Raw genomic sequence first — 27,122 nt, 5'->3', positions numbered from 1 at the left:
TATTTTTTTAAATGAAGTTGTTATACTTTAAGATCCCAAATGTAAGTTATGTTTTGATATGAGGCTTTTATACAATTTAAAATATGAGCTCCTTGGATCTTTATAAAAATTGATTTCCAGTTTTCTGTTCATCAGTCTAGTAATACAACTTACAGTAGGAATCCATGCCGAAGTGAGGCAGTCACACATGCAGGAATGCCATAAGCATGCACCACGTGTTAATTCTCCCCTCCAATGTTTATCCACTCAAACACCAAATTCCTACAGTACATAGCCTTATTTTCCATTGATAGGCATTTAGTAGCCTAGGTAATACCCAACACAAGTGAAAAAAAAAAATCCAAGCACTTTCAAATACAGAAAAAGTTGCTTTAGATACACACACTTTAAATAAGTTACAGCATATTCTTGCTTTCATGTTTATTGGCAAGAAAGAACTCAAGAAATAATGATCTAAAAATAATTGAACCTGAATGCATTTATCTATTTCAAGGAACAACAAAAGCATTAACAATTTTTATTAGCAGCAGTTGATACTTTCAGCTAACAGAGATGGTTTTGCATATAGTAAAACAATTCAATGAACTGACCCAAAAATTTTTTAAAAGATGTTTTCTATTTCTTATTCCAAGGTAGCTCTTCTGTGGCATAGCTCAAAATTGCCACCAAGTGGACAGATAAACACTGGCCCAGTTGTAGCTTTACAGCAATGACTGCTTCTGATTTGAGGAGAGCTGATCACACCCCATCAACCATATCTACTAAATGCTTCCCATGCACAAATTTTTCTAGATGCCATAGGTGGAATACATTCTGATCATAAGTAAGGAGGATAAAATTCTAATGTGGGCACCTAACAAGAGGCTGATGTTCTCTAAAACTCAATATATAAATTTCATCTATCTCTTAATCTATAATCAAACAACCCAATAGTTCTATTGTGACTGAGAACAAAGGCAATATCCAGCTTGGAAATAAGGCTCCTACTCCCAATAATTTTATATGAGCAAGAAGTTCCAGAACATAAAACATTGGAGTCACTTCTGAAACCACTGACAGAAGTCAGGAGACAAATAAATGGAGGTACCTAGACCCCCTGTTTCAATCTCACACATATATGGCTCTAGATGTAATAGTGGCCATATAGAACACACTGCCAGAACTACAACCCAACTGGGTGTGTGTTATGGCTTGTGTCTAGATGCCCAAAGCCTTGTGCAGTCATAGGTGGGGCTTTTTCAGAGGTGGCTGGTTCTAGAGTGTGTGATGCTAGGATTGATGCATGATGCAATGCAATGAACCAAGGCACTAGCATTAAGGGTATGAGTGTTACCTACCCTGAGTACCCTGGATAAGGTATAAGGGATAGAAAGAGTTATGGTGGACCCTTGTTGCTCTACTACCTTCTGCCCACCATGAACTGTTTCTCCTCTTCCATACCTGTCTGCTATCCCACTCTGCCTTGGAGCCAGCCAATTACAGACTGAAACAGCTACAAACTGTGAGTTAAATAAAACTTTGTCCCCTTAACTTGTGGTTGTTGGGTATTTTGTTTCAGCAATGAGAAAAGTAACTAAAACAGCATGACAGGGATAAGCAACATCTGCATTCTCAGCTAAGAAGCAGCTATTCTCTCATGGACACATCCTGACCTTTCCTATCATAGAGCTTAGTGTATGTGAAACCTCAAAAGAAAGTGAACCTATAAGCATATGTGATGAGCCAATTTATTTAATGAAATATCTAATTTGTTCAAATGAGTGATTCTAAGCCCTATTTAGGCTAACACTCAGCTTCTAGCATTATTTATCCTGCACTATAAAACATATCTTTTCTCCTGGAAGCATGGGTACCAAAGGGAGAAACAGTAACTTTGAATGTGTGCAGTTAGATCTTCAAATTTTTATCTGAAAACTATAAAGCTTTTAAAAATGAATTTCAAATGTAATTGAGCCTCTAATAGCTGCTACTGATAGTAATTAAAGAAATCTCATTTCCCTAAATTAAACATAATGAAATGTTTTTCAAGATCAAATAAAATTAGAAAATTCTATCAGGATGATAGAATTTGCCTCTGAAAGTAGTGTTCTGGAATTTGCAGAGAAGCCTCAGTTACCAGCCAAAGCCAGTGGCTTAGAGGGTTATGGGCAATATAGAAGTCATTTCTACTGTATCCTATCAACTTTTATTGGTTGATAATCCATCTGAAAACCAGTATACTGCATGGGTTCACATTGAGTGCCTATGGAGATATCCTTTAAAAATATTTCATTAGTGTCTTTAAAGGGTTTGTTACTTAATTAAATATCATTAGAATATCCTCAATTTAACTTATGTGTTTCACACTTTTAATGTTTAATTTTTATATTACTTTTACTTTTCTCCAAGTTAAAATGGCATTTGGGAGCCATAGTAACCACCTATCAAAGTTCCTGATAATGAGCAGGGAAGTGTATCAAATTTCTGACTTAGTCTGTTCATGCTGCTATAACAAAAAATACTACAGTCTGGGGGGCTTAGCCAATAGAAAATTATTTCTCACAGGATTGAAGCTTGGGAATCCATGATCAAGGACTAGGCTGGTTTGGTTCCTAGTGAGGGCCCTCTTTCTGCTTTCTAGGTGGGTTATCTCCATGTGGTAGAGAGAGCGATCAAAGTGTCTCACACCTCTTTAGAAAAAAACACCAATCCCATCACAAGTGCTGTACCCCATTGCCCAATTACCTGCCAAAGGTCCCATTTCCAAATCCCATAACACTGGTAATTAGGACAACTGAATTCTGGGAAGAAGACATTCAGTCTACAGCTATTACTCAGAACTGATCACTCCCTCTCCATTTCTTGATTGGCATCTAGGCAAAATCATCTATGATTTCCCTCTCATTCAGCAGTTCATCATCCTAGTAATCATAAAGTTTTCCTTATGTTTGACCAAAATACAGTATTTTGTATTCAATTCAATTACTTGTCTAACTATTTAGACTTTTACGAATCAAAGAAACAATCAGTATCAAAACTCTTTACTAAAATGCTTTATTGCAGGATATAATTAGGTGAGACTTTTGTATTCTATCAATAGACATCTTAAGAATTACATTCATAAAAAAATGAATTACATTCATAGACGCTTATTTTTCTACTTATGTGTGATAAGCAGTATAATTTATTTATGTGGCTTGTCATCCATTTTATATCATATTTGCTAAATTTCTCTATATTTCCACATTCTCTTTTAAAATGGTAATCTTAATTAGATATAAAACTATAACATGGGTTCGGTTAATATTAAGTTCAGGCAAAAGAAGTACAGCTTATTTTACTATTAAATTCCACTGCTATGTGTTGTCTCCTGGCCCTGTGATACCAAGAACCACCCCCACCTCAGTCACCCCACACCAACAGCTCTTCTCTATTAAGTGTCTTTGAATTTGCTTATTGAATTGCACATAGCATGCACTTTGCAAATACCTATCTTTGACCAATTAATGGCTTTTATCTTTTAGCCTACAATGATATCTGTATTTTTCTACAGCATTCCTTATCCTGCTCACTGAACTGATGATTTGTTTTCTTTATACATCATCTCTCTTTCATTAATTAATTCATTATTTAGTAATTACTTACTTTGTGCCAGACATTGAATATGGTAGATGCTGCCATTCTACTCACAATTAAACAAGATCTAGTTAGTGACATTCTAGTTTAGGTTTCTTTTTCTAAATTATTCTACTCTCTGTCTGTGTTATTCAAAGGATAAATAACCTGTCCTATGTTAACATTCCTTTCAAACTGACAGCTGGCCCCTCGGTTTATTCCCTTCATTTATGCCCTACCCTCACTTACAGCCTTTAGTACTTTTCTCCAATCAACTGTTCAGTTGATAACCTTGATCAGAAAGGATGATTATAAACTGTTAACTTCATAATGGATTCATATGAGTTCTTTCACATACTTCAAGGGTCAAGTTCATTCCATAATATCTTCTTCACCTGTAGAGTTTCTAAAGTGGTCTGGGGCTAAGTTTCACATCATATCTGGCCTTCCATTCTTCCTTTACCTCTTGTTTCCACTGGGGTCCTGACTCCATTTTATGTAATGTGAGGACTTTGTTGACATTTTACCTTCTATTTTATACTTCCCTTGAGGACAACTATTTAGGGAGAAAATATACTTCAAAAATTTAAATAAATTGGTTTTCTGATGGGAGTTTAAATTGATACCACTTTGGAAAACCATCTGGCTTTATATTGCAAAGTTGAATGTATGTAACACGTGCGACCCAGCAACTCCATTCGGGGTGCATATGTTTGCCCCATGTATAATATGTATGTGTACTAGCAGCACAATTTGAAATAACTGCAAAATGCAAACAACCCAGATGCTCCACATATATAAATTACATTGTACTAAAATACTGAAATCACATATAGAAAAGATTAAACTATAGCTATATACAACAATATAGAGGAATCTTGAAAATAATGCTGAATGACAACACAACATACTGTGTTATTTCTGTTTATATTAAGTAGAAAAAAAGCAAAGTTAATCAGTGTTAGTAGATGTTTCCCAAGAGAGATTTGGTTAAGTGCCTAAAGACAGACTTCTACAGTAATGCTAATATTTCTTTTGTTGATTTCCACACTCACTTATAGGTTTCCACTTGTGAAAACTCAGTAAGTTCTGCTAGCATGTGCATTTTTATGTCCTCTATAATTCAATGAAATGCTTAAGGTGAAAGGAAATGTAGGTGACCTTTAATTTGGTGAAAAGTTTTCAAACACAATGCCAAAAGCATGATTCTTGAAAAATTAGTAAGTTGTACTTCACCAAAATAAAAAACTTCGAATTTACAAGAGAAAGCACTACTAAAAAGAATGAAAATCCATAGACTAGAAAAAGAAACTTTGCAAAACACTTATCTAGTAAAGGATAAATATTCAAAATATACAAAAAACTCTTAAAACAATTTTTTAAAATGTTTAAAAATGGAAGATACAAAAAGACACCTCATCACCAAAGACATACAGATGCCAAATGAGCATATGAAAAGATTCTCAACATCTTGTCTTTAGGAAAATGGAAACTAAAACAATGAAATACTACTACACACCTATTAAAACACCCTAGTCCAAAATACTGACATTATCAAATGTGGTAAGGACAGGACTCTCCCCATTGCTGGTGGGTCTCTAGAATCCCACAGCCAGGTTGCAAAATCGTGAATTTCTTACAAAGTTAAACATAGGCTTACTACACAGTCAAAAAATATAAATCTTAGGTAATTATATAAGTTCAAAGCTTACTTCTCTGTATATGAAAGCTTATCATACCACACGCATAACTGCAAAATCTTGGAAAAAACTAAGACATCCTTCAATAGGTGAATGAGGAGACTATGGTACAACCATACAGTTGAGTACTATATTACTTAAAAATATGAAGAAATTAGCTAACAACACACAAAAAGACACAGAGGAAACTTAAGTATTTCTTTTTTTTCCTTAAATTCTTTTATTGGTACATTTTACATATACAATACATTTACATTTATCATTGGGAACTTATACTTTACATGATGTATCTTGGTTCTTATGTTTTTTCCCCATTCCCGTTTTCCCTTTACCCCCTCCACCCTTCCCTATTTACAAAGATTTTGTTTCCATTTTTTCCTTTCCTAATATTTTTTTCTTTCCCTTCTTTCCTTTCCCCTACCCCTCCCACTTCTCCTATCCCTTTGGACCTTTTCTTCCTATTTCAAATTATCAGTTATTCATTTTAATCCTTATTTACACTTTCAGTTTCTCACACCAGAGAAACTATTAGGTATTTATACATGTGTGTCTTATTTATTTCACTTAAGATTATGGCCTCAATGTGCATCCACTTAGCTATAAATGTCTCTAGTTTCTCATTCTTTATGGCTGAGTAGTACTCCATTTTATTAAAAAAACCTTCATCTTCTTTATCCAGTCTCCAGTTGCTGGGCACTTGGGCTGCTTCCAAGCTTTAGCTATTATAAACTGTGCCGCTATAAACATGAGTGTGCATATATCGCTGTTGTATGATTTTTTTAATTCTTTTGGGAAGATACCCAGCAGAGGAATAGCTGGGTCAAATGGGACCTCTAGTCTTACTTCTTTGAGGTATCTCCTTACTGATTTTCACAGTGGTTGCACCAGTCTGCACTCCCACCAACAATGGAGAAGGGTTCCTTTTTCCCCACAACCCCACCAACATTTGTGATTGGTTGATTTCTTGATAGCAGCCATTCTTTCTGGGTGAGGTGGAATCTCAGTGTTGTTTTCATCTGCATCTCTCGAATGACCAGTGATGTTGAACATTTTTTCATATATTTGTTTGTTGCTTTTACTTCTTTGTCTGAGAAATGTCTGTTCATTTCAGATGTCCATTTTTTTATTGGGTCTTTAAATTTGAGGAGTCTTATTTTTTTAAGTTCTTTATATATTCTAGATAGTAGTCCTTTGTCTGAGGTACAGTTGCTAAAAAATTTTTTCCCACATTGTAGGTTGTGTCTTAGCTCTGTTGGTGGTTTCTCTTGCAGTGCAGAAGCTTTTTAATAAGATGAGATCCCAGTTGTTGATTCTTTGTGCTAGTTCCCATGCTACTGAGGATTTGTTCATAAAGGCTTTTCCTATGCCAATGTCTTCAAGAGTTCTACCTAGCTTATCTTCCAGCAAGTTTAATGTTTCTGTTTTAATATTTAGATCTTCAATCCACTTCAATCTTAGTTTAGTGCATGGGGATACATATGGGTCTAGTTTTAATCTTTGGCAGATTGAAATCCAGTTTTTCCAACTTAAGTATGTATTTCTAAGTGAATAAAGCCAATCTTAAAAGTCTATATATAGTATGTTTCTAACTATATGACATTCTGGCAAAGGAATAATGGTAAAGATGCTTGAAAAATCAGTGGCTGCCAGGGTTTCAGGTTTAGGGGCGATAAATATGTGGCACATGGACTTTTTTAGGGCAGGGAAAATATTATTTGTGATATTGTAATGGTGGATATGTGACAGTATACATTTGTTAAAACTCACAGAATTGTGTCACATGGGGAACCCTAATGTAAAGTATGGAGTTTAGCTAATAATAACCTAGCGATATGTAGCATAGCAGTTCGAGATGTTACCAGGAGGAGAACCTGTGCTGCAGAGGGAGCAGAGCTGAGAATATGGGAACTATGCACTTTATGCTTAGTGCTTTTTGTTTTGTTTTGTTTTGTTTTTTGGTTAACCTAAAATTGCTCTTTAAAAAACACAGTTTTTAAGGCAGGGTTTTGGTACTACCAGTCTGGCCTCAAGCTACTCTGCTGCCTGAGACTTCTGAGGAGCTGGAACTAGAAGTGAGTGTCACCATGCCCAGGTAGGACTAGAGATATTTTTAAAATTAAAAATACTGGTTTGACAGTTTCATATCACAACTTTTTTACTTAAATCCAATAAGATTAATTCGGGGTTCATGAAACCCTGAAAGTCTCCCTTCTAACTTCAGGATAAAGTTCTAACTCTGAAGTGAAGCACAGAAAGCCCTTGGACATCCCGTCCTGTCACTCCAGCCCCCTCTCTAGCCTCTCCATTCCACTGTTCTCTTTCCTAGTCCTAGAATCCCTCACCTCTCACCAGATCCCCATTGTTTTGTTTACCTGGTAAACTCTGAAGCTCACTACAGACATCTCCCCTTCCTTGGAGCTCCCTCTACCACTCTGTGTCAAATGAGGAGAGATGTTCCTTGAATTATGAGTGAGTTGCTTTCAATTTATCAAAAATTGAAAACAGGATGCATTAGCTTTCCATTATGCTAACAAATACTTAAAATGAATCAACTTATAAAAAATTAGGTTTACTTTGTCTCACTGTTTCAACCCCTGGTTGTTTGTCCCCATTCCCTTTGGGCCCAGGATGAGGCCACATATTGTGCCAGGGAGCTTGTAATAAAGCAAAGCTGATCAATTCATGGCAGCTGGGAAGTGAGAAAAAGGGAGAGGAAGACAGCAAAGAAAGACAGGGGGAGAAACACAGGAGGGAGAGGAGGAGGAGGGAGAGAAGGAAAGGGGAGGAACAGGAGCAGCAGCAGCATCTGGAGTTCAAATATCCCCAGGCCCCACCTCCTAAAGATGCAGCTATCTCCCAACAGTGCCACGGACTGGGGCCAAGCCTTCAACACACTGACCTTAGGGGTTGTTTACTGAAACCATCCCGGAATATAAACTAAAAACGCACTTGCTGTGCTTAACTACAGAACGTACTAGCTTAGCAATGGAGTAAAGTGGGAAGTTGCAGTCATTTCTCCTGATGACCGCATAAGGGTGACTTAGGAGCTGGGGCTCCCTGCTGCCGCCCAAATTGATATGATAATGTCTTCCTACCCGGGGGAAAAAACACCCAAATTGAAAGTACAGTGTCTACTGAATTCGGGTAGCTTTCAGATCACCAGAAAGTTGAATGGAAGGAAAAAAAGGAGAAAAGGAGGGAGGGAGGGAGGGACAGAGGAAAGAAGGGATGGAGGGAGGAAGGGAGTCAAACTTTCCTAAGTTGGGACCTCTGTACCTTCTGTCTTCCAGTCACAGCACTATTATATTGTAAATGCTCATGTTGTTCATATTAATGTGAGAACAACTTGAGGGAAAGAACCACATCCTAAAGGCACTCCTGGTGCAGAGCACTACTTCATAGTACGTACTAACACTGTACTGAGTAATGAATAAATCAGGATGAAACGCTCCCCAAACTATTTTAAGTACTATTATTGTAACCCCAGTGAGCTGAAGGCATAAGGTAAATGTTAATTCAGTAAAGTCATGTCTATGAAAGTCTAACATAATGTAAGCTAGAGAGCTGACACTCCTTATGTAACTGGCCATAGCAATAAAGCTTAAAGGTCATAGTGAAGTTGCTCGTCCATTACATATACTTTCTAAAACGCCAATGTCTCAAGCCACACTTTGCTAAGTGCTAGACCACAATTGAGTCATGGCTGACTTCTCTGACAAGCACCAAAACTGTGGATAGGCTGTGTGTTATACGTGAGACAGGGATATACATGCCTTATGTGCCTTACATGCCAGACACACAGAAATTGGAGGGACCATGCTGTTCAGAAAATTAAGTATTCTGACTTGGAGTCTTGACCAGACAAAGAGGCAGTTCAGTGCAAAAGTAGAAGCTGAAAATGAAATGTGATTCTAGAACAGCAGTGGTGAACCTTTTAGAGCTTTCAATGATACAAAGAGCACACTGAGGCACGCGTGCCATAGGTTCACCACCACTGTTTTAGAAGAAAAATAACAGGATGTTTCTAACACTTGTATCTCTGTATTACACTTAGAATCTATATCTGAACCATCTGTCCTTCCTCTTAAAGTCTTTGCTTTGGCATTTCCATCTCCTCTATATCTATGTAACATACTTCCTAGTCTGCATATCCCTTAATGAAGGGGCAAGATGTCTTAATTATTTTCCTTCCTGATTCCTTCTCTACCCCTTTCTACTCTCATCCCTGCCCTGTGTGGCTAATTTTAATGGCCCTGTTAATGAATCTTGTATTTCTAGCTTCCTGTTTGGTCTCACCGGTCAGGTGGATGAAACAGGAAGCAAGGAGTATTTACTCACCTAACTCAATGGTTCTTAGACTCTATAGTACATCAAAATCACACAGACCTGAGCTTATGAACACAGATTGCTGGACCCCAGCCATGGTCTATCTAATTCAGTAGATCTAATCTCAGTAACTGAGAATCTGCATTCCAACAAGTTTCCTAATGGTGGAACTGACACTGCTGGTCAGGGCCCCATTTTAAGGACCAGGCCCTCAACCGAAATACTACTCCTGGGCTCCTGACGTCCTTTCACCACAAGTCCCTGTTCCTTACAAAATGGCCCACTCCACAGAACTGTGGTGGCTAATTTTATGGGTCAAGTGGTTAGGCTAGTACACAGATATTTGACCAACTATTATTCTAGATGTTTCTGTGGAGGTATTGCTTCTTAAATGAGATTAGCACTTAAATCAATAAATTGAGTTAAACAGACCCTATAAAGCAACTGGTCTCCCAAGAGGTAATTCTGTCTGCGGATTGCCGTTGTAATGAAACTGAAACTCTTCCCTGGGTCTCGAGGCTGCTGAGTTTCACTCAGATCTTGGAATTAACAACCTCCATACTGACTCTAGCCAAATGCTTGTATGAGTCTGTGTGTGCACAGGTATGTATGCATGCATGAGTGCAGGTATGGGTGTGTCTGTGTATACACACATCTCATTTGCTCTTCTCTACACCCTGGCAAATAAAAGACTTATTCTCTACAGGTTCCAGTAATTATCTCTTGTTCCCTGAATGAGGGCATATTTCTTACCTGAGTCTTCAGAAAGGTTGATAACAGTTTGATTGCTACAAAGTGCACCGCTTCTGCACTGTCACCTGACGTTGCCCTATTTCCACACCTTTGTAAACAGTCCCTACATAGTAAGCCCTGTTGAATCATCCTATTTCAAATGTGCTATCCATTTTCCTCTAGATAACCACCTTAAATTCACCTAGAAAAGCCAACCTGCTCTGCTGACTTCCCAAACCTGCTGCTTCTTCTGTGTCCTCTCTTGTGATTAACAGCATCCCAGGGACCAACTTATAAGTTCAGCATCAGTTTCTGACTTCTTATAATTGTTTGTCCAACTTCTGGGCTCTGTACAGTTCTGGAAGCCTCTTAGCAGAAACATGTCTTTGTTTTATACCTTCAGGGCCTAATATAGCATGTACCAGGTGTCTTTCAGGAGGCCCCAAAACAGGTGAGGAAATGAGTTGTGTACAATTTATACAGCACCATAAAGAATATATAAGTCTTTTGTATATTTTGTTTCCACAGTCAAAATTCCATTTCTTTTGCTCTAACACAAGATTTGTCACTAATATGCTAATTACTGGTTCTTCTCCTACCATTCTTCTCTATATTTCTGTAGCTGTGTTTCAAACTTCACTATTTATGATCTAGATAATTGGATTATCCTTCCTACCTGTTTTCTTGCCTCTTATCTTCCCCTTTTCTGTAACCCATCTTGCCTATCAAATCTCTGATTGGGGTTTTCTCTACATTCAGTGGCATCCTATTTCCCACTGAACACAATCCACACTTCTCAGGTTTTGCATGCAAGATTATTTATAAGCTGGTCCTAAGTTAACTTTCTGAATTAATCTTATTCCCTTATAAGAATTCTCCATTCTGGGTATGTTCATCTGTACTCCCATTCTCGATCCTCTAACAGTATAGTATTCCCCTCTGTATAATAATATTGCTCTTGCATGAAAATCATTGCTACTTGTTTTATATGTATTTATAAAAACCTAACTCCTTTCCTATTCCTGCCACTATGCTGATTCATAATGATTTCTTATTGTCTCAAAACCTTGCAGCAGCTATTGCCCACACCTAGCATCTTGAATATATTGGTCTTTATTTCTTTTAAATGTATGTTTTTCTCTTCTCTTGAATTAGTGTGTAATATCAAGAGGACATAAAATGTCATGCTCTACTTGCTTATACCAACTAAACCTCATGCACAGTAAGTGGCATACACTAATAGACACTTGCTATCCCCTTCCTCTGTGGGTATTTCCACTGCTCATGGAAATGTATGCCTGGTAAGAAAGAGCAATCACTGTGCTCCTCCTTGAGGCATTGATAAGACAGAAGAAAGGGATCTCATCTGCCTAGAGTTGACAGATTCCAAAAGGGGCAAGGCTCTATATTTAGCTAACTTTATTGAGTAGTTATTATAAAAAGAGCAATGCACTATTGCTTTCATAGTGTGATCATTAATTGTGGTATGTTAACATAACTTGAGTAAGAAATGCCTAGCAGATCAGTAAAGCTCTCAGTGGAACTGTGGATGATTGACAAAGGCAGCAAACTGAGAAGAGAAAATCCATTTTGGATATGGGCAGACCAAAAAACACACTTACAACTTGGATGGAACACAAAGGGAAACAGAAAGTCTTCTCTTTATATCTTCTGAGGACCTCTGGCCTTTGCCATTGCCTTTGGACATTCAACTCCAGTTCCTTCAGCCTTTCAATGCAGAGCCTTCAGCTTTCTGCCACAGACTTGGGATCCTCAGGCCCTCCTGCAGACTGATGCCCCTTCTGCATTCTTCCACCTCTGATCTGGCAGCCATTGGGTCTTGTCTGCTTCTGATCCTGTATGCCTACTTAGTCAATCCTTTGCATAATCAACATATATTAAATCTGTTCCTTGACTCAATCAAGTGAACTACAGCACACATCATGTTCATAGTTTTGTTCAGGTAATTTCAGTTTGTTTTTAAGGAGTTGGGTACCCCTTTCCAAGATAAACTGCCAGTAAAAATGACTGATAATATAGATATGGGCAGGAATCTCTATGTTTAATGAGCAGCTTATGAGTTTTAAATGTTGATGGCTTAGCATTTGGCCCTCACTTTGAGAAATATTAGGTTAGTTTATAAAGAAGAGAAACAAAGACTTCATGTCAATTATAGAACAGTTGTAAACAACATCACTAAATATGGAAATGATCATTCAAGTTAATTTTCTCATTAAAAACGTAACCGAACAACTCAATGACTTCTTCAGAGATATTCCAACTGAGAAAGTGGTTCTTCATTTGCCTTCCGAACCACCTATGTAAGTATAGGTGGTGCTAGCTAATTCCTTACACCATGACACAATGGGAGTTAGTAGTAGAGCAAATCTCTGACTTACCAACAAGTTCCATTTCAGGAGTACACTCATAGATCAGATTCATTTGTAATTCAACAAAATGAGTCTTATACAGTACACCTGGGAAAAGTTTGCACTTGAATGTTCGTAAATCAGGGACTTACTGTAAAGTGGCTGCTACATGATATAAAAGATTGTATACAATTCAACTAAAGAGATGTACTTCTAAAGGAAAAAGGTTTAGTATCCAGAGAGAAAAATATTGCCCTATATATATAAAGTTAAGCAGGAATCAAAGGTTTCCTTCTAGTTGTTCTTGGTTAGGGAGGTTTACACCAGAATCCATTCAAGGCAAGTGCTGAGTATATTTGACATCATTGTGTTCTTTGATCTCAGTATATTAGACTGCAGGTGCAGGCCCAGGTAATATGGGAAAATACAAAGAAAACAAACTGCAGCTTGCAGATAATTTTTTCTGGACTGTAATGGGAAATCCAAGATGATTACAACTTTTCCTCTATTTACTCTTAAGAACATAAATAGCAATAAACACTTTGGCCTTCAGTATGAAAGCATCACCTTTTGAATTCACTTTGAATTATGAATTGAGAAAATTCATTGTTCTGTACTCATTTTCTCATTTAAAAATATTGAGATTTTATGCTAGACACATAAACAAGGAGTCACCTACCTAACAGTATAATCCAGGTGTCCTATTCACATAACAGAATAGCACCACTTCTATAGTCTCCATTTTCATAACAATCCCAAAGTTATATAACCAATTATCTCATTCCTAGTGAGATCCACTACTTGCTAGTCTATATACCTTTAGCATTTTCTGGTTTCAATCCATAATATCTTCAACTAACAAAACAATTTTTCCAAATAAAATTTTTATCAGTAGCATGGGGTCAGTAGCAGAAAATTGTATCTCACTGATTATTAATCATCCAATTAATTAGTTAACAACTGAACTGACAACATGCAGCTATTACCAGGTACTAGATGAAGGGAAGAGGATGGAGAGAAAATGACAGAAGATAACACATGGCTTTTCCTTTTCATGACTATGATAGAGGATATAATTGCCAAGCAAAGACACAAACAATCTAGTCTCTAAAACTGTGTTATTTGGTTAAAAACTTTAAAATAGGGTGGGGCCCTATTTTAATAGACTTTAATAGCAATCTAATCCTACAAACCCTTAAAAGAGCTCTTAAAAGCAGAGAATTTGGCTAGGGGCAAAGAAAAGCAGCAGAAGTGGGAGAGATTCTATTAATGAGAAAGATTCAACACACTGCTGTTGGCACTGCAATATAGGACACACATACAAGGAACGGAGAGTTTTCTATGAGCTAAGAGCAGGGCTTGGTTAAGGAAAAACGATGCTCTCTGACCCACAACCTCATAGAACCAGATTCTGCCAACCACCTGGCTAAGTTTGGAAGGAAATTCTTCCCAGAGCTTCACAATAAGAGCCCAGTTGACTGGGCCAGGGATTTAGCTCAGTGGTTCCAGTGCTTGCCTCGCAAGGGCAAGGTCCCAAGTTCGATCCCTGGTACCAAAAAAAAAAGAAAAGGAAAGAGCCCAGTTGACTAGCTGACTAATATTTTGATCTCAGCCTTGTGAGATCTGGAGCAAAGAAACTAGTTAAACCAAATCAAACTTCTAACTATGAGACATAGGCATGTTGCATGTTGCTTCAGCTGCTAAATGAATGGTCGGGGGCAACAGGAAATTTGTGCAAAAATTCCATGAGAGACCCACATGGAGGACAGTACTAATGGACAAAGCAATACTTTCCATTACAAAGAGCAATAGGAAAGGTATGATAAGAATACTGGCAGGGCTCTATAAAGCTCTGGGGTTTTGTTTGTTTGTTTTTCTGCAGGGCTGGGAATGAAATGGATGACCTTGCAAATGTTAAGAAAGTGCTCTATAGGGCCGGGGATTTAGCTCAGTGGTTCCGCCGCCTGCCTCGAAAGCACACCTGAGTTCGATCCTCAGTAACAAAAACAAAACAAAACAAGAAAGTGCTCTACTACCAAGTTACACCCCCCAGGCCCTAATAAGGTTGTTTTTGCTTAAATTCTTTTATTGGTACATTTTAGGTATACAACACGTTTACATTTATCATTGGGTACTTGTACCTGTACATGATGTATCTTGGTTCTTATTTTTTCCCCATTCCCTGTGCTCCCTTCCCTATTTACAAAGACTGGGCCGGGGATTTAGCTCAGTGGTTTTGCCGCCTGCTATGCAAGCACAAGGACCTGAGTTCAATCCCCAGTACTAAAAAAATAAAAACAGAAACCTATTTACAAAGACTTTGTTTCCATTTTTTCCTTTTCTCATAATTTTTCCTTTTCCTTCTTTCCTTTACCCTTCCCCTCCCACTTCCCCTACCTCTTTCAACCTTTCCTTCCTATTTCAAATTATCAATTATTCACACATTTCACACATGTGTAAATACCTAATAAGTTTTGAAAGGATTCAGAGGAGAGAAAAGGCAATAGGCTTCTGTGATCACTGAAGACTTTATACAAGGAATAGTATTTCATTTATGCAAACAGAGATGCTATTAGATAAAAAAGTGAGGTCAGCATTTTGAAACAAGTAGGACAACATAGCAGGGGCAGAAACAAACAGGATGGGAGAGCTATGAAAGAACCACTCAGCTGGAAAGGTAAATATTTCTGATTAGTACAAATAATAGGACCAAGGAATCAACAGTGGTTTGAAAACTTCTCAAAGGTCACTATAGCCCAGTGGTGGAGAAGTTTTTAGAGACCAAGTGCCCAGACTGCAACCCCAAACTCACTTATTTATCGCAAAGTGCCAACACTGCACTTAAAATGGAATATTGTTTTAGTTTAGAAAAAACAACTCATACAGTAACATCTTTTATCTTAAAAGAAAAACACAATGACAGAGCTTTCAATGATACAAACAGCTTTTTATTGAAAGGTAAATGTTTGCATTTGGTGCACTTTTCCACGATTAATGTGATTTTTCCTCATGTATGCATGCTACAAAGCTGTCAAACCTTGGCTGGAGTGAATTGGCTTGCATGGTGACCAACAGGGATCTGCACACCCACTGTGCCACAGTGCCATAAATTCGCTATCACTGCTATAGTCCGAGGTCTGGAGAGGGAAACGGGCTGTAACACGCAGTGATGGGGATCTGTCCTCGGGCTCTCTCACTCAAATCTTCAGTCAGAGCATTTTCACTCTGATGGGTTTTACACACTGATTACTGGGAGGACTGCATTTGAATACAGATTCCATGGCCCTATTAGTTTGCCATGGCTACTGTATCAAAGCACCACAAACTGGGTGGGTTAGAACAACAAAAATTTATTATTTCACAATTCGGGAGCCCAGAAGTTGGAGATCAGGTGTGAACGGGTCTTGCTCTCTCAGAAGCTGCTAGGGAAAGACCTGCCCGGGACTGTCCCAGCTTCTGATGGTTCAGTCACTTGTGACCACAGAGTCCACATTTCACATCTCCTTGTGCACAGTCTAGTATGACCTTTTTGAGAAAGAGAGAGAGAGAGAGTCTTGCCACGTAGTCCTAGCTTTGAACTTGGGATCTCCCTGCCTCAGCTTCCTAAATGCTAAATTTATAGGTGTGCATCACCACATCTGGCTTTGATCTCTTCTCAGTTACATCATCAAGACTGTTTCCAAATAAGATCACACTCTGAAGTAATGAGGGTCACTACTTCAAAATGAATTTTAGGGACATAGGTCTACACATAACAATAGCTAAAATAAGGTTTGAAGGTTATATTATGAAACACCAACTTGGACCAGGATTGACAGTTCTATCATTGTTAACTTACTCTCTACTAGGTCTAAATGGGGCCATTTAGTCCCACCAGTGACTTATTCATCCTTTTCTTTTTATTTTTTTAAACTTTCCATACTCAGATCCAAGCTTAGTTTCCAAGATCCATATGATAATCTGTATCTAGCAAGGCTCTCTGGGTTTACATATTATATTAGTAAGCTCTTATATGTTTATTGATAAACTGCTTCATAATCACTCCTTTGACATCCCCAATGGACTAGATCCAATACGTACGATTTATCTTAATCATCTAACACGTCAAAAGTGCTCTGCAGTGTGCACAAAACATGTGCTTATCAAAAAGCAGTCTATCTGAAATAAATTCAAACATTGCACATCTAAAAACAATGCATTCAAGGCTAAATTTAGTCTTACCCAGAGAAATACACTTCTAGCTCAATCTTCAGCCCAAGCACATGGGTTCCTGTTCACCGTGCCCACCAACCTCTGCAAGTTCCTCACTTTCCTCCAGCTCTTTTCTGTTGATGCTGAAATCCAGCCTTTCAGCCAAAGCTAGAAAAGCACCACCTAGTGTCCCAATGTCATCATGCCACTGAGCCTTACAACTCTGTGCTCCTCTCTCTCTCACACACACAGCACTGTTTCTCACATGAAAATGAAAAGATGTAAGGCATTTTTTAAATTAAGTCTTAGAAACTCTCAAATGAGATTCAAGTTTTGAAAGTAATTGAACCGCCTCAGCTCAGCCCTGTTTGAGGAAAGTTTACTTTATACACCACCGGGTGGGGAAGGATGTGAAACCTAGAACTATGCACAAAAACATCTGCTTTAGGGGCCAGGAGTCTGCAGCCATACATTTTTCCTGGAAGACCCTTGAAATACAGATTCAGACTCAAGAGGCATAACATAATTCTTCCCTCTCTGAGTGAAAATTTGGAACAGATTTGTTCCTCTTTGGCCTTGTTGTGTGCCCTTCTTCCACAGTTCACATACAGAACCTATATTAGGTATCCACAACTTTCAAAACTATATGTTTCTCACAACTATACCACCAACCTCCTCAGAGAGAATGTTCTGCACAAACAGGCAAAGGTCCAAAAAGAGATTTGGTTTTTTAATTTTAGATAATTTCTATCACAGCCGAGGAATTCTGTTTACAGGGACTTTGTTTTTTGAAACAGTCACTTAATTACTGCATTTACAATTCATATAAAGCACTCTGCTAAAGATTAAATATCTGCATGGAAAAACATTTTGAATTTAAAAAGTGCTACACCCACATTTACCAGAGTTATAGCATCTTAGGTTGAAAAGAAATTGCTCTATGGAAAGTAGAAGTATAAATACAGTACTTTGAGCTTCAGTATTATACTTAGTTTTGAAAAAAAATTCTCTTAAATATAGAATGTTACTATGAGAGGGGAAAAATCAAAATGATTTATAAAAGCTCTAATTTACCTCATGAACACCCTCAAGCCTGTGGCCTACTGTTCTACTCAACCTATACATTAGTAACTCAATTTTACTCCTAAGGAAACACTAAATTGACTTTACCTATGCAATATATTTTTTTTAATTTAGGAAAGATTCCACTCAAGTCTTTACAGCTTCACAACATGCCATCTTCTGAGAAGACGAGTGAGGAAACAGAGAGCTTTCTAAGCCACTTGTGCCGACCCTGAATTATTTTCTCCAGTTAAAGTGACTACGTGTTTGTAAACCAAGTGTTTTTCAAAAGCAGGTGCCCCCAAACAGCCATATGTTATTTTTTCCTATGTAGGAGAATGCATTATTGTGATGGTTCAATGACAGAAAGACAACATTGGAGGACTAAAGTGATGTTTTTACCTCCATAAAATGAGAAACATAAAGAAAACAGTTCAAGGGAAGCTCAATCTTAGGCTACAACACAACAGAGAGGGGAAAATGTGCTAAAATGCTGGACCTTTATATGTTTACAAAAGATGAAAGATTAAGCTCCAAGGAACTCAAAGGAAAAAAGAAGATAATGCAAACAGCACTCTGCATACTGCAGAAGGAATTAAAGGGCTATGACTCCATATGGAAATGCCCCAGCATTCCTGCTGCCCCTGTGACAGATTCTGAGGGCCTGGCACACTCTGATGCTCTCCACTGGTTCTATCTTGGGCTTTTACTGCATTGCTTCTATTTATAGAGACATAAGGGAGCCCAGGTCATCATTTACCAAAGGGTCAAAACTTTCTCTAGCCACCAATGGAATCTAGGCTTTCTTGGGTCCCCCAGCTCCAACAGACAATAACAGAGGTCCAAAGGAAAGTAATGACAAATATTTAAGTTGCCAAGAATCCTCAGACACCTTAGAAAAATCTTATGATTACACCTATTGACAGCTGTTGGTCAACACTAACTCAAGACAGCTTTATATTTTTGCTGGAGTAAAATTTCACAATAAAAAATTCTGGTGCTGGAATTCTAAAATGCATGGTTTCTGCTGATTTTCAGAGTTGCTGAAAAGATATTTGCCTAAGTGTTCTTGAGAAGATAACAGGAGGAGCTAAGCTTAATTTTGTTGTTTGTTCAAACACCTTGCATTTTCTTATTGACTTCTATTCTCATTGAAAGAGACTTTTACTTTCACTTCTCAGTTACCTCAGCCCTCTAACTTAAACTTTCAGTTTCTCTATCAAGCAGTGATTGCATAACATAAATTCCAATTCAAAGAACATACTTATTTGGAGGCAGCGTTACAAACTGGCTAAGAACCCTTTCTGTGTATTTAGACTGGATAATTTATCTCTTCTGTAAGTTTGGGTTCTCAGAACTTGCATCTTAAATATGAGCATATCTCAACTGAACATAGCAAGCAGCAATTGAATACCTACTTTAAGCACAGTAATGCCTAAGAAAACAGACAATATAAAGGAAGCGAGGCACAGCAAACAATCAAAGAACAATTCTCAGCCCACAGGCAAGAAGTCAATTTTCAAATGGTTCACTGTGTACAGATCCATGCTATGGGAACGCAAAGCAGGGAAAAACTCCCCACAGTGACAAGTAAGCACTTTTTCATGATGTATAAATTATCTCTTTCAACAATCCCTGGCAGTCCATCCACAAAACCTATGGTGCCAAATGGCGTACAAAATTCAACTAAACTGCTGCTGTGCTTCAATATTCAAATATTGATTATGGTCACAGGAAGAAGGAAGATGGTAGTTGATAAACACTTGGGTTCTAGAACAAAAGTAAACTTCAATCCTGGTTCTGATTCTTTCTAGATGTCAGATTTGGTGAGGTTGTTCATTTCTAAGTATTTGTCTCCTTTACTGGACTTTGCTGGAGATTCAATAGGATAATAATAGGGCACTAAACAAATATGATTGTATATTGCTATTTTTGGAACTTACAATATCAATGATAAACCACAGAGGTTTGGGGGATGGTTTAGATGAGACTCTAGTCCTTACCTTTTCTTTTACCATTCTTATTCCAAATCAAGGACATATTCTTGGTAGTTCTCTTGTGCCTTAGTTTTCCACCCTGTCTGAATGACTACATTCAGGTATGCCTTACCCAGGCTCTTAACCCTTACCCTTCAGTCTTTCTGGAATCTTTACTTTCAATGGATCTGTCCAAATGAAAAGTGAAAGTATTATTGGGTTGATATATCAGAGTAGTCTCAGAAGTTGGAAATAAAATAATTTTGTTACACAATAAAAATGCGAGAAAACGCCTCAACATGAAGCAATAAGCTGTATTTAGATACCTGAAGAGATTCCTCATTAGAGGAAGAGGATATCAGTATCAATGTCCCAGGCTTTTTCTGTTAATGGGTATGAAGAGAGACTAGATAATGCCAAGTGTTGCCAAAGACAGAGCTGTGGTCCTCAAAATGGGATGGTTAGGCTTACTTTTCTCCAGGGGACACTTGCTCACAACTGAAGACATTCTTGGTTATCACAACTAGGGGAGGGCTGCTACTGGCATCCAGCAGGTAGAGGTCAGAAGTGCTACTGAACATCATACAATGCATAGAAAATGGTCTGGCCCAAATTGTTTGTAGAATGTTGAGGGTGATGAATTCTGTTGTAGAGCCACAGTACGAGCCCACACAGCTGGTGGGACTGCAAACTAACAATGTGGCATCTGACAATGTTCAAAATGCTCACAGACAAAGACTCAAGGTATTTTCAAGAGACTACCAAGAAACTCTCACAAGTGTTATGTTCATTATTATTTGTAGAAGCACCATAAATTTCTATTAGAATGGCTCAAGAATGGTATACCCATGCAATATAAATCTATAGGCTATGAAAATTAATAGACTATAGCTGCATGCCTTGAAAGGATAAGACAGAAGAAGAGTAACTCTCCTGGCAAAAAGATACAATACAATCACACAATCAGGTGTCAGGAAGACAGACGGGCAGGGTATCCAGTGCTGACAACAGAGATACATTGGTTCTGATGGGTTTAAGCTTTGGTTTGTAAAATATGATGCTTTCTGGTATCAACAAAATTCAAAGGACTGGAAACTACTCTTTCAAGTCACCTTCTGATTACTAATTGGCTGCAGGAATACCCTGATAGGATTCTTAATCCTTCTGTTCTCATGAAAGAAAGATTCTCCACTATTAACGACTGTGTTGATTTAGTCATCAACTTTTCAGATCACTTTATATCAAACAATTCTATTATTTAGAGTTCATTCTAGTAGCATCTACCAGTCAGCAGATGTTTGAGTACCTATGTGTTGTCTTTGGTGTTGCACCAATAGCAGGGATGAAAGAGATGTGGTTGTTCTCAAGGTATGCTGGGCAGATGGAGAGTCAAGGTCTGGTAGTATAAAGGGGCCACTGTGATGGAAGTAGGGTATAAGGCCTATCAGAAGAGTCCACACCTACATATAGAACAAAGGGATGCAAAGGAATCACCTACCATAAAGAACTGGGAGAGAAATGTTTCAAAGAGAAGGAACCCAGAAATTTGACAAAATGACCAGCAAAACCAGTATTTTTATATAATGTCCTAACAGTCATTTTGCCTGTTCATACTTTATAGAGATGTAAATAGCTGACATACAATTTGATACTTGCTAAACATTATATCATGAATAACTTTTTCATGTTGCTGTGTGGTCTTCAAAAAATTTAAGTGACTACATTATATTCAAGACTGACTATAACAGCTTTTAATTAATCAGTGTCTGGGTGTCTTAGTTACTTGTTCATTTCTGGGACAAAACACCCAATACCCACAAGTTGAAGAAGGACAAGTTTATTTGGGGTCACAGTTTGTAGAGGTTTCAGTACATAGTGGGCTGGTTCCAAGGCAGGCTGCCTGGCAGAGGGACATGGCAGGCAGGAAGAAGAGAGGAACCAATGGAGGAGAAGGGATATATACATTTTTTCAAGCCACACTCACAATAACCCACCTCTTCTCATGAGGCTTCACCCCCCAACATCACACCCAGCTATAAACCCATTAGAGGACTAATCCAGTCATGAGGATCACACACCCATGAAGCAGTCACCTCCCAAAGCTCCACCTATGAGCACATGAGACTTTGGGGGAACATCTAGATATAATCCATAACACTTGGGTTTTGGTTACTTAAATTACACACCTTTCGTCTTTCTCAATAGTGCTGAAATGCAGGTCTTTCTGCAGATAATTTTTCTCTATGTCTTTTGTATTCTTGCTCTAGGCTCATTACTCCTATCTTAAATTGAGACACACACATGCACATTCAGACAGATAATGAAGACTGTTTCATTCCTGTTCGATGTTAATCATTTTTATATTTAAAAATCCCTAAGTTTAGCAAATTGCTCACATTACCCAAGCCATAAAATATCTTTCATCTCATCATAGTCTTGAACTCTCTTTAAAATTCACCATACACATAAACTGAAGAACTGAACTACAGCTACCAAAAAGGCTTTAAACTTGAAATCTGGTCTTAAGTGTATGACATTTCTTCAGCTTGTGATTTAAAGCATGTTTCTTCTTTTTATAATTTTAGGCAGTCAACCTAACATAGTTCCCCTTGGAGATAGCTTATGTTACATTCCAGATGACAAGATTACTCTACCTGGTACTGTCTGGAGATTAAGTACTACGAACTTGAATCATAAGAAAATTTAAAATTTCCAAATTAAAACTGAGAAGTCAAATACTTCCATTGACTCCAGCATATTTCAGGTTTTAAGGTTAACAGATGTGGTCTTTAATTTAAAAAATTGCCCTCAGCTTCAGAATCTCTCAGATATCCCTTACTTAAGAGCAATATAGATGTCATGGGATAAAAATCCAAGCCTTTTTGTGAGAATAAATATTTTAAGTGGTGACATGAAGTATTTGGGTGACAGATGTTAACCTGAAAAAAACATTGCCTAACTGGCTGGTCTACTCATCTGAAAATGACTCAGTGGTTGCAAGCAGCATGATAATTTAGCTATTATTTAACAACCTAAAATAAATCACTGTACTAATTCCTATCTTTGCCATCATTAAGAACAATTCCAGTGGGTATCATCTCTAAACTACCATGGTGAATGATGCAACAATAAGAAGAATTCACATTTTCAGAGTTCTTAACTCATATTACCATTTTAATCCCCCCACCCTACAGGGTAGGCAGGATAGAAAGCCTTATTATTTTACAAATAAGAAAATAATTCTTGTGCAGAGCTATCATGTAGATCTGCTTGAAGTGATATATAATGAAGCAAAGTAAAGGACCTTTCCTGATTCCAAACCAACTGTTCTTCTTCTCTGTATCATGTATCTAGGATCAAAGCACACAAGGATCAGCTTCTATCTCCAGCTTTGGTATGAATTAGCCACACTGTCCTGCACAAATCAAGTAGTTCTGGGCCATTTCTTTACTTCTAATATAACATTTGATCATATGACTTCCAAAGGTTGACAACTGCATTTTTTATGAATTTCCGCCTGACCTGAGAAGAAAGTATCTCCCCTTTACATATTCTTGCTCCTTCACCTCTGTCTGGTCACTCACCTACCCACGGGAAGTATATGTCCTAATTCTTTGAGTTAGCTTCAAGGCCATAATATCATATCAATAGTGATAATAAAATATGAGTGGTTAATAGTGATAACAGGATATTAATAGCTAATTTTAATTTTACAAGGCACTATTTTAAGCAATGTATAAACTTTGCGCATATATGTGTTATATACATACCTGTGTGGTGTGTACATACACACACACACACACACACACACGACAACTTGTTTAACCTGCCCAATGGTTCTAGGATTATGAAAAAAGTATTACTCCCACTTTCCAAATTATGGAAATCTATGACTCAAGAGGTCAATTATCGAGTTCAAGTCAAGATTCAATTGACAACACAGCTCTCCAGTCTTAATTAATCACTACTCTATGAGGCCACACTCCTTAAAAATTTTATCAAACTGGTTTGCAAGACTAATTTCAACTGATGAAGTCTTTTGACCAGTGATCTTGCCTGAATCTTACTTTCTAAAGTTTTTTTTTACTGAGTAAAAAAGACCCCAAATGGCATTTTCCCTGATGGATTAATTCATCTACATTTATTACATACAGAATTATTTTTTAAGTAGTGCTCAAGGGAAAAGACCTACTACAGTGTGGAGTTAGTAAAAATGGTCCTTCCCAGTGCCTGGATCCCTCCTTCTGCTTCATGTGCTGGACTTTCTGGACAGTATGTTTCCTGTTTGGAATCTTTACACAGTCAGTGAGTTTAGCTTGTTGCAAACTCCTCCAATTCCCAAAGGAACTTTGAGACTAGAAGCTGAGACCAAAAATCAGCTCCTCCTTTATTCATATCTGAAGGAAATATCCAGGATCCAATACATACATTATTTTTACATTTAATAATCAAAGCCATTGTCTTTGACTTTTATAGGTCACATTTGTTCACTATGATAATAGTACAGCATTCAAAGAAAAGAGACTAAAACTACTTCTCCATTAAGGAGTGGATTCCTTAATGTGTGGTAGAAGAGGTGAGTCAGTCCCAGTAGTTGATCTTCTCACCATGGACAGTGGTTTGGTCATCCAAATGCTGTCCAGCAAACAGACAGGTTGTCCCTGTCTTCTACCATAGCAGTCCTGGAGCTCAGGACTACTCTGTTCATTTTCCATCAATATCCTTGTAATGTTAAACCAGTATCTGTTGGCAGCAGCAGATGTACTATATGTATATGGCAATGTTAAACTGTGAAGTAAATGTAGACAAAGATTTCCCAACAACTCTCAGTGACCTTGAAATGCCAAAATTCACTGCAGTGGATGATAAAGCAATATATCAAATGATGACACTGTTGACTATTCTGGAATTGCACTATCACCTTAACCTTTTAACTTCCAAGGAGATGAGCTACAGTACTTCTACTAATCAAGATAGAAATCTTTTCTTTCCCAATTAGATTCAATTGCAGAGACGAAACAGCACATCTGTTTGCCTTTCAAGGAGGCTCACCCAGGGGATGGTGGAGCTTTACTGACATAACAGCTAGGTCTGTGGTGTCTTCCTCTTGCAGAGTGCTTCTGCCATCTTTTATCAGCAGTTATACACAGCTTCCCTTTTGTGGCAATATTAATCCAGGACTGCAGCTGTAAGCATCCAGACCCCCCTTGCCACCTGCAGGGACTTCTGATGAGAGTTTATCAGGACTGCTGAGCCCAATGCTTTTGCATTAAAGTGGCCTCACTCACAGTTACTAGTGTGTGTGGCCAGCCCATACCCACACACACATGAGGCCAACTTCCCACAACAGTGCTTCTTTGAGCAGTGGAAACCCAGCTGTTTCCAGCTAGGAAATAGGACTGCTTTTGTGCAATGGAAGAACTGATTAGATATGAAAATGAACCTGGCAGAGTTTAGAGACAATACCAAATACCTAGATATGGCTGCCAAAGTTAGACATTAAAAGGGTTACAAGTATAAGTTATATACCCACTTACAGTACAAAGAACCCACAATAACAAGGTCCTCCCTTTGAAAATATCCTTGGAGGATATGTTTTAAAATAATTTTATTATATGGATATATTAAATTCTGTAATCCCAGTGACTCATACAAAAGTGATTCTCTTTACAATGGCTAGGAGGATAGGTATTTGGGGGAAATACATAATTTCATTGTTTTGAAGCTCTTTGCAAGAATGGAAGGCAATATAATATGATGGTTAGTAACTGGGCATTAGAGGCAGATAGAGATCAAAAACAAGATCTGCATCTTCCTGTGAGACCTAAATGAGGTATTTAACTTCCCTGAACTACTATAATGCAATGTCAATAATAACAGCAATCACTGTGAGTTCTTGTAAAGAGCTTATGTAGAAATGATGTTCTACAAATATTAGCCCTTGTTGTCAGTATCCATAACATATTGTGGATGCTATCATCAGTTCTCAAAGAACACCACAATGACTGAAAAGAGGTAGATTTCCAGTGACTTCTTGGCATCACCCCTAGCTTTGAAACTTTCCTTATTCAACACTGTGTACATTTTTTGGTCAGGAAAAAGAAGATAGAGAATGAATAACCAGTACCCCACTCTAGAAACTCCATTCATGGCTTAGCACTAATTTTGTGTAGGCTATAGATAGCACTCCACTGAGAACCACGGTGCAGTGGATGAATATTCTGTAACCATCAGGATTCTTTCTTTGCCTATAATTTCTTTGCATATGGTCCTTGTTGAGGTCTCACTTTATTTCTACGTTTTGGCCCTGATGTACTTAAGGTAGTTCTACAGATTCATCTTCCAGGCACACCAAAGGTATAAAGTCTCCCAATTCCTCTTCAAAACATAACCATCTTTCATTTAGTCAGCGGCAATAAGTTTGTCCTGTCTAAATAATCTAATCTAGGGCATGTAAAGGGGTCTTGAAAGATTAACACATGATCATGCTGGAGATATTTCCAATTTTAAGACTTTTTGAAGCTTAATGTAATAACCCAAATGAATTAAGTGTTCACGCTGGAATTCTAGACACTTAAGAGCAAGTATGTGGAGAGATAAAGGCAGCATTTTGAGGCAAGATGTTTCTAAAGACATCTTCAAATTATAATATAAAGTCAAGAACCTATTCTTTATACTGTGACATCAATCCCACAAATAGAGACAGTTGTCTTGTGGAATGATAAACAGAAGTAGGCTATTATGTGCTTAATTAAAGATCCAATCCTTTTACTCTAGCACAAATGTGATTCACCAACTGAGCTGAAATGTGAGATCTGGAAAATAAGCACATGGTTTTTGGATTTTTGTTGTTCTGTTGTTGTTTTCATAGAGAAAAGCACTAGACTGTATCTACCCATTATAGAGTTAAATGCATCTTCACACCATAAGCCTGTGGTCTTGGGCTCTGAGGCAATCCTCCACCGCCCCTACTACCACCCCAAAGAGAGGTCAGTTCCAGCAAGCTCTGAGCATGATGTCACATGCATTCCATCTGGAACTTACTGAGAAAAGAACTCAACTTGGATTATGGAAGTTATTTTAATGAATGTGGCTCCCTCTTCTGGTGGAAAGCCTAAATCAGTAATAAAATCATCTGAACAGGGGAACAGGGGCTTAGCCTCTTGTTCTTC

General features: G+C 37.9%; 1 protein-coding gene across 18 annotated transcripts in view; it reads right to left on the bottom strand.

The window, feature by feature from the left end:
• Window positions 1-27,122, bottom strand: part of Nckap5 (NCK associated protein 5) — a 915,317-nt gene that overhangs the window by 492,972 nt on the left and 395,223 nt on the right. The window lies entirely within an intron of this gene.

The sequence above is a fragment of the Heterocephalus glaber genome, unplaced genomic scaffold, assembly GCF_053883595.1.
Source record: "Heterocephalus glaber isolate CG9 unplaced genomic scaffold, H.glaber_assembly_v1.0 deba00000347, whole genome shotgun sequence".
NCBI lineage: Eukaryota > Metazoa > Chordata > Mammalia > Rodentia > Bathyergidae > Heterocephalus > Heterocephalus glaber.
This window is presented reverse-complemented; position numbering and strand designations above follow the sequence as displayed.